Source organism: Oncorhynchus mykiss, chromosome 2 (assembly GCF_013265735.2).
Source record: "Oncorhynchus mykiss isolate Arlee chromosome 2, USDA_OmykA_1.1, whole genome shotgun sequence".
NCBI classification, from domain to species: Eukaryota; Metazoa; Chordata; class Actinopteri; order Salmoniformes; family Salmonidae; genus Oncorhynchus; species Oncorhynchus mykiss.
In genome coordinates, this window is record NC_048566.1 from 75,305,323 (window position 1) to 75,315,350 (window position 10,028).

Sequence of the window (10,028 nt, forward strand, 5' to 3'; positions counted from 1 at the left end):
TATTGTGTTCCAGGTTCCATGATGCTTCTATCTAAACCAAAGTTAGATGTACAGTTGGGGTCTTTATAAGCTACAATATGAGGTCCTAAACCTTGCATGAAAGAGTTCCTTGTAGCTGTGTGGACTCATATAATCAAAATGTTTGCCTTGGTGTAAGTTGAGCCAATGGCCACCATACCCCATGTGTCATGCATATACACTCATGATAGTGCATTTGTATTATTACAGAGCAGACATCATCATGCCCCTTGTATACAAACGTAAAACAAGCAGGAGTCTAGCCGCCTTGAGTTTCTTGAGAGAGCAACCAAGGAAGTGAGAGAAGGGAAGAAGTCAATTTGAGCAGCAGAAAAGGATAGAAAAAATTGTCTTTATGACACTGAAGAGGTACATTGATGATCAGCAAGGCTATGACAGAGTAGCAGAGGCACACAAGGTCTCATCTGATGACATGGAGTCTCAGCTTGCTGATCATATCAAGAATCTGGCAGACCAGTTTCATGGGCTTAGCCTTAAATGCAGAGAACTGGCACAACTGGCACATACGAATTGGCACATTGAAGTAACATCTCTATCCCAGGCAACTGGTCAAGAAATGAAAGGGTCAGTGATATTGAACAGAAAGATCTATCTGAATGTAGGCATACATTTAAGATATACACTATACCACACCCCCATTCCATTAATTCAACTTTGACCTACCAGCACCATCACCCACTATCACAGGTCACCATCACCCACTTACCTCAAGGCGGCTCAACTGACCTTGTTCCTTTGCTCAACTTACCCCACCCATATACATAAGATGTGCTAAAATACCACATTTTTTGAACAAGCTATGTTTTCACAACTGTTATGTTTCCATGAATTCTGATTATTTCCAGGGATACACAACATCCTGAAATACATTATGAAAGTGTGCTCATCAAACATCTCATTCGAAAATCATGGGCATTAAAATTGAATTGTTCCCCCCTTTGCTGCTATAACTGCCTCCACACTTCTGCGAAGGCTTTCCACTAGATGTTGGAATGTTGCTTCTGGGACTTGCTTTCATTCAGCCAATAGAGGATTAGTGAGGTCGTGTACTGATGTTGGGCGATTAGGCTTGGTTCGCAGTCAGCTTTCCAATTCATCCTGAAGGTATTCGATGGGGTTGAGGTCAGGGCACTGTGCAGGCGAGTCAAGTTCTTCCATACCGATCTCGACAAACCATTTCTGTATAGACCTCGCTTTGTGCATGGGGGCATTGTCATGCTGAAACAGGAAAGGGCCTTCCCCAAACTGTTGCCACAAAGTTGGAAGCACAATAGCTGTAGCGTTAAGATTTCCCTTCACTGTAACTAAGGGGCCTAGCGCTAATCATAAAAAACAGCCCAAGACCATTATTTCTCCTCCACCAATCTTTACAGTTGGCACTATGGATTCAAGCTGGTATTGTTCTCCTGGCATCTGCAAACACAGATTTGTCCGCCGGACTGCCAGATGGTGAAGCGTGATTCATCACTGAAGAGAACACATTTCCACTGCTCCAGAGTCCAATGGCGGCGAGTTTTACACTACTCCAGCTGTTTCTTGGCATTGCGCATGGTGATCTTAGGCTTGTGTGTGCCCGCTTGGCCATGGAAACCCATTTCATGAAGCTTCTGACGAACAGCTATTGTGCTGACGTTGCTTCCAGAGGCAGTTTGGAACTCTGTAGTGAGTGTTGCAACCAAGGACAGATTATTTTTAAGTGTTATGCGCTTCATCACTTGGCGGTCCCGTTCTTTGAGCTTGTGTGGCTTACCACTTTGCGGCTGAGCCATTATTGCCCCTAGAATTTTGTACTTCACAATAACAGCACATACAGTTGACTGGGGCAGCTCTAGCAGGGCAGAAATTGGATGAACTGACTTGTTGGAAAGGTGGCATCCTACTGTATGACGATGCCACATTGAAAGTTACTGAGCTCTTCAGTAAGGCCATTCTATTGCCAATGTTTGTTTATGGAGATTGCATGGCTATGTGATTGATTTTATACACCTGTCAGCAACGGGTATGGCTGAAATAGCCAAATCCACTCATTTTAAGGGGTGTCCACATACTTTTGTGTATATGTAGATATCTTTGGTAGAAACAATACTATTTTTCACTTGACATAGTGATGCTGAATGTAAAAAAAAAATGGCTCAACCTACCCCAATCTCCCCTACACTTGATTCCTGAAGTTACTTGAATGTACTGAAAATCAAAAGGCAGTAGCTCTCCACTTCTGTAGTGTTCTTCTGTACTATGCCAGTAAGTGTCACAGTGTAAATAGTTTGCTGAGTGTGACTCTAACACTCGGAATGTGATATTGGTCTTATAGACCTGTGAGAGGATGGTGAAGTTGGCCTTTTAGGAATATGGAAAGATCAATATGAAGCCATTGAATGTAAATATGTTTTATTTCTGTATATGTACAGTCTTTTAAAGGTAAAAGGGAATGGATTGCAACTCCAAGCCTTACCAGTGTCCTCTTACCCTCTCACCTCCTTTCTTTCTATTTCCACTTCTCTCCTCATCTCTCCTCCACCCCTCTCTTACTGCAGTAATGTATTCTGTTTGATAAACACACAGAACTCATTACCACAGGCCAGTATGACTGATTCTGTGTGTGTGTGTGTGTGTGTGTGTGTGTGTGAATTCTATTGGAGTGAGTTATATTCCCTCCCCTCCCACAGCCTCTGGCAGACATCCAGTAACCATCTACTCTGGAAATTAACTTTCACAGAATATGTTACTGCAAACTGTTACCGAAATGGAGGTGTACTGTATTTTTTATGTTATCATTGTGGAAGTATTAGCCTCTATATCTATCACACGTTGGTCTGACTATTTCACCTGGGAATGTGAGGGGTCAAACAAGTAGGCCCACTTTATAGCTCTTCTTATATTTCATGCATTTGTATTTGAACATTTAGTGAAGTTGTATTCTGTGTGTGTGTGTGATGCTGCTATACAATGTTAGATTATCTGTACCTGTATACTCTAGGCTACTGTACATGTATTGTTTTTCATTTGAATACTCAATTTCAATACAGTACTATCATATACCTGTAATAGTCTACACCGTGTTCCTTTCTCAATGTTATTGTGCATGGCACAATGGCCACACACAATGAGTTTGTCTATTTAAAAGGCATTAGGTGGTTGGGAGTGTAATCATTAGACCTCATTTCCATTTCAACCTTTCTGGGAGAATTTGTAACAAGGTGTTATAACAGTAGGGCCTAGGCTTCTACAGGTGTCATTTATTACCTTTGCTTCAGAAAGCGTCCATAAAATTAACAGAAGGAAATTGTCTTTGACACGTGGCTCACATATCAAGCTCATTAAAAGCACCAATGCTAACATGCAATTGGACAAGACAATTAAAAGGTAGGCAATAAGTGCAGCATTAGCATTTGTGTCTAAATGTACTGTTTAAAATTGTTATTGCAGAGCGAGGATTTGTTGTGGATATTCACTTTGACTTTGTACTGTACAAGCGGCCTGGCAGAAGCAATTTGTTTGCTGAGTAGGCAATTTTGTAGTTGTTTAGGAAGCTGCTCTGAAGTGTATCTCATCAATAGACTACTCCCAGTCTGGAATTTACATCTTTCATGTTTTACCTCCATGGAAGACGAGTTGCAGACGCTGGTCAAACCCTCCTCAGTTGAATCCTAAATGATAGTATTTTTTCCAAACTAGTTAGACTGAAGCGTTGTGAGAGGTGTTACCTGTCTAGCTTATTCCAAGACCAACAATTATCTGTGGAATTATGTTTCATGTTTTGTGTGGACCCCAGGAAGATTAGCTGCTGCTTTCGCATCAGCTAATGGAGATCCTAATAAAATGCCATCATGGAACTCGGCTGCAGTGTCCACTAGGTGGTGATAGCGTACAGGCAATATGTGGAGGAAGAATAAGATTTAAACCATAAGAGTCTAATCCCTTGCTAAACTGGAGGAGGGGGATCATTTTGCTATTTGATTTAGAATTTTAAGACCCCTTGAAGTATAAAAAAATTACATTTTTATATGGCCCTACTGCTATTAGTCCATGCAAACACATTGAATACATATTCACTACATGGAACAAGAGATAGTCCCCCCCAAAAAGGAAGTTTGTCATGAAGTGTCTGTCCGATATCTGAGAGATGACCCCTTATTTTTGGAACTAAACAGTCTCCATATATACTTCCATTCATTTTTTTCACCTGATCACGGAGGACCTTCAGACGAGTTTTGTGAAGCCTGTGGGTGTCCTAGAACAAAACAACCGACATGGACACTACCGGTCAAATTTTTTAGAACGCCTTCTCATTCAAGAGTTTTTCTTCATTGATAGTATTTTCTACATTGTAGAATAATAGTGAAGACATCAAAACTATGAAATAACAGATATGGAATCATGTAGTAACCAAAACATTTTATATTTGAGATTCTTCAAATAGCCACCCTTTGTCTTGATGACAGCTTTGCACACTTGGCACCCTCTCAACCAGCTTCATGAGGTAGTCACCTAGATTGAATTTCAATTAACAGATGTGCCTTCTTAAAAGTTCATTTGTGGAATTTCTGTCCTCAATGTGTTTGAGCCAATCAGTTGTGTTGTGACAAGGTAGGGGTATACAGAAGATAACACTATTTGGTAAAAGACCAAGTCCATATTATGACAAGAAAAGCTCATGTAAGCAAAGAGATACGACAGTCCATCATTACTTTAAGACATGAAGGTCAGTCAATATGGAAAAGGGCAGTCGCAAAAACCATCAAGCGCTATGATGAAAGTGGCTCTCATGAGGACCGCCACAGGAATAGAAGTCCAGAAATTGCAGCCAAAATAAATGCTTCACAGAGTTCAAGTAACAGACACATCTCAACATCAACTGTTCAGAGGAAACTGTGTGAATCAGGCCTTCATTGTCGAATTGCTGCAAGGAAACCACTAGTAAAGGACACCAATAAGAAGAATCGACTTGCTAGGGCCAAGAACCCCAAGCAATGGAGATTAGACCGGTGGAAATCTGTCCTTTGATCTGGAGTCCAAATTGGCGAATTTTGATTCGAACCACCTTGTCTTTGTGAGACGTGGTGTGGATGATCTCCGCATGAGTATTTCCCACCTTAAAGCATGGAGGAGGAGGTGAGATGGTGTGGGGGTGCTTTGCTGGTGACACTGTCTGTGATTTATTTAGAATTCAAGTCACACCTAACCAGCATGGCTACCACAGCATTCTGCAGCGATATGCCATCCCATCTTAGCGCTTAATTTGTTTTTCAACAGGACAATGATCCAACACACCTCCAGGCTGTGTAAGGGCTATTTGACCAAGAAGGAGAGTGATGGAGTGCTACATCAGATGACCTGGCCTCCACAAATCAAATCAAATGTTATTGGTCAATTACACGTGTTTAGCAGATGTTATTGCAGGTGTAGCGAAATGCTTGTGCTTCTAGTTCCGACAGTGCAGCAATATTTAACAAGTAATGTCTAACAATTTCACAACAAATACCTAATACACACAAATCTAAGTAAAGGAATGGAATTAAATAATATATAAATACATGGATGAGCAATGTCAGAGCGTCATAGACTAAGATACAGTAGATAGTATAGAATACAGTACAGCATATACAGTGCATACTGCATGAAATGAGTATTGCAAGATATGTAAACATTATTAAAGTGACATTATTAAAGTGACTGGTGTTCCATTTATTAAAGTGGCCAATAATTTCAAGTCTGTGTATGTAGGCAGCAGCCTCTCTGATGGCTATTTAACAGTCTAATGGCCTTGAGATAGAAGCTGTTTTTCAGTCTCTTGGTCCCACAATCTCCCCGACCTCAACCAAATTGAGACGGGTTTGGGATGAGTCAGACCGCAGAGTGAAACAAAAGCAGCCAACAAGTGCTCAGCATATGTGGGATCTCCTTAAAACAGTTGGAAAAGCATTCCAGGTGAAGCTGGTTGAGAGAATGCCAAGAGTGTGCAAAGCTGTCATCAAGGCAAAGGGTGGCTACTTGAATAATCTCAAATTTAAAATATATTTTGATTTGTTTAACACTTTTTTGGTTACTACATGATTCCATATGTGTTATTTCATAGTTTTGATGTCTTCACTACTATTCTACAATGTAGAAAATAGTAAAAATAAAGATAAACCCTTGAATGAGTAGGTGTTCTAAAACTTTTGACCAGTAGTGTTCGTGTTCATGTGAATCCACAGAGGTGTGTTTCCTAAACTGTTCAGATGCTACAGGCAGAAGCTGGCAGTTTGGCTGTACCGACTTCTGTCGAGTCCCAAGACGCTTGTGGGGATCGTAGAGCAAAACGGAGAACACCAACGTGTTTGTGAGAGTCTTATCTTCCCTTAGAATCTCTTCTTTCAATATTTTATAGTCCAAACCGCAGATGCAGGGCTGTGTGTATGTCACAGCAGTGATGCTGTGCTAGAGCAGGGTTCTCCCTGACTGACGGTGTCTTTAGTGGTGTTGGCTGCTCTTATAGTCCTGCACCCACATCATTCCCCACATAAGCCGCTATGCATCCAAACACACTTAAACAGGGGCATGCCTAATAGACACTGAAACGCAAGAGATGGAGCTGGAAGGGACAGAGAGGGAGAGGGGATTAAATGCGGAATCCATTGATGTAGCATTAAAGATGTCACAGCCAGCAGAAAATACACAGAATTGACATTTTCTGTTGTGTGAGTTCTGCATGCTACTGCTGACATGCACAACACACACACACATGGCCACCAGTGTCCCAGCAGATGTGTGGGGGCCATACTCGAAAACTTTTGATTAGACCTGAGGTTTATACTTGTGGTTAAAAATAGCTAGCTACTATCTTTTCTCATAGGCCAACCTGGCACAATAAGTAAACTGGCACTATGCGAGGCCAACCAGCTGAGCACATGATTATATTCGGTAACAGAATAACGAATCAACCTATCAAATACCTTACACGATAGATCCACCATCCAATTACATTTGTCAAACAGGTCAACTTGGCCACCAGAGGGAGATTCTAAAACCTCCATCTTCAAGTTTTATTTGTTTACCCATGTCTCAGTCATAGGTGCAGTGTGCAAATATACATTACATGACGCTTCCTTGACTAGGCTACTGATGTTACACAAAATTCTAAAGGCACGTTTTTGCATATATGAAAAAATGCTAATTTATTGCTTACTGTTTCACACATTGATTTGCTTTTAGCAATAAAACAAGTAAGAGGATTATACTTTTATATTTGTAGCTACACTGTAAAAAAAATGTAAAAGAAGATGGCGGTCTTGTCAAATAGCTGTATTTCCCTTCTACTTTTCCAAATTTGTGTTGCAGTATGCTGAGACAGTTCGCCCGAAGTTTGAGAGATACCACAGCTGTAAGTTCAAACCCCAAGGAAAATAATACTCCACTGCTGGTCCTCAAGTCAAATAACGCATATGTGACAAAGTACATAATTATAACAATGCAGAGAAAACAATCATAGGCCTATATGTAAACTGTTATATAATTATTAGGCCCTATCATATCAGTGTTTTTCTCTACAAGGCAGAACAAATATGTACAGTTGAAGTTGGAAGTTTACATACACTTAGGTTGGAGTCATTAAAACTTGTTTTTCAACCACCCCACAAATTTCCTGTTAACAAACTATAGTTTTGGCATGACGGTTAGGACATCTACTTTGTGCATGACACAAGTCATTTTCCAACAATTGTTTACAGACACATTATTTCACTTATAATTCACAGTATCACAATTCCAGTAGGTCAATTCCAGTAGGTCAGTTTACATACAGTAAGTTGACTGTGCCTTTAAACAACTTGAAAAATTCCAGAAAATTATGTCATCGCTTTAGAATCTTCTGATAGGCTAATTGACATCATTCGAGTCAATGGGAGGTGTGCCTGTAAATGTATTTCAAGGGCGACCTTCAAACTCAGTGCCTCATGCTTGACATCATGGGAAAATCCAAAACAAATTCAGCCAAGACCTCAGAAAAAAAGAGAAACAAAAATAGACCTTTTGGCCATATTGACCATTGTTATGTTCGGAGGAAAAAGGGGGAGGCTTGCCAGCCGAAGAACACCATCCCAACTGTGAAGCACGGGGGTGGTAGCATAATGTTATGGGGGTGCTTTGCTGCAGGAGGGACTGGTGCACTTCACAAATGAGATGGCATCATAAGGATGGAAAATTATGTGGATATATTGAAGCAACATCTCAAGACATCAGTCAGGAAGTTAAAGCTTGGGCACAAAATGGTCTTCCAAATAGACAATGACTCTAAGCATACTTCCAAAGTTGTGGCAAAATGGCTTAAGGACAACAAAGTCAAGGCATTGGAGTGGCCATAACAAAGCCCTGACCTCAACCCTATAGAAAATATGTGGGCAGAACTGAAAAAGCGTGTGCAAGCAAGGAGGCCAACAAATCTGACTCAGTTACACCAGCTCTGTCAGTAGGAATGGGCCAAAATTCACCCAACTTATTGTGGGAAGCTTGTTTTATTTTATTTTTTTTATTTTACCTTTATTTAACCAGGCAAGTCAGTTAAGAACAAATTCTTATTTTCAATGACGGCCTGGGAACAGTGGGTTAACTGCCTGTTCAGGGGCAGAACGACAGATTTGTACCTTGTCAGCTCGTGGGTTTGAACTCACAACCTTCCGGTTACTAGTCCAACGCTCTAACCACTAGGCTGTGGAAGGCTACCGAAAACGTTTGACCCATGTTAAACAATTTAAAGACAATGCTACTAAATACTAATTGAGTGTATGCAAACTTCTGACCCACTGGGAATGTGATGAAAGAAATAAAAACTTAAATAGATAATTCTCTCTACTATTATTCTGACATTTCACATTCTTAAAATAAAGTGCTGATCCTAACTGACCTAAGACAGTGATTATTACTATAATATAATGTCAGGAATTGTGAAAAACTGAGTTTAAATGTATTTGGCTAAGGTGTATGTAGACTTTCGACATTAACTGTAGCTCCTTTTTAAATCATTGTCACGCCCTGACCTTGGAGATCCTTTAAATTCTCTATTTGGTTAGGTCAGGGTGTGACTAGGGTGGGCAATCTAGGTTTTCTATTTCTTTGTTGGCCTGGCATGGTTCCCAATCAGAGGCAGCTGTGTATCGTTGTCTCTGATTGGGGATCATATTTAGGCAGCCTTTTTTCCCTCCGGTTATTTGTGGGATCTTGTTTTTGTGTAGCTGCCTGTGAGCAGCCCAGAATGTCACGTTTTGTTTTCTTCTATATTGTTTGTGTTAAGTACACTGCGCCTTGGTCCATTCATTCAGACGATCTTGACAATCATTCTTAAAGTTTATTGTCAAGGTGTTAATTTCTGCCCAAACTATCAGAAACCATCTCAGGGAATCATCACCTGAGTGCTCATCGTCCTCACCAGGGACTTCACCTGACTGCAGTTTGGCGTCATAACCGACTTCAGTGGGCGAATACTCACTTTCGATGGCCACTGGCATGCTGGAGAAGTATGCTCTTCACGGATGAATCCCGGTTTCAACTGTATCAGGCAGATGGCAGACAGCGTGTATGGCATCGTGTGGGCGAGCGGTTTTCTGATGTCAACGTTGTGAACAGAGTGCCCCACGGTGGTGGTGGGGTTCTGGTAAAGAACAAAATGTATAAAAACATGTTCCAAATTATAACATAAGCTACGGACAACGAACACAATTGCATTTTATCAATGGCTATATGAATGTATAGAGATACCGTGATGATATCCTGAGGCCCATTGTTGTGTCATTCATCCGCCACCATCACCTCATGTTTCAGCATGATAATGCACGGCCCCATGTCGGAAGGATCTGTAAACAATTTTTGGAAGCTGAACATTTCCCAGTTCTTTCACGGCCTGCATACTCACTAGACATGTCACCCATTCAGTGAGCATGTTTGGGATGCTCTGGATCATCGTGTACGACCGCGTGTTCCAGATCCTGCCAATATCCAGCAACTTCACACAGCCA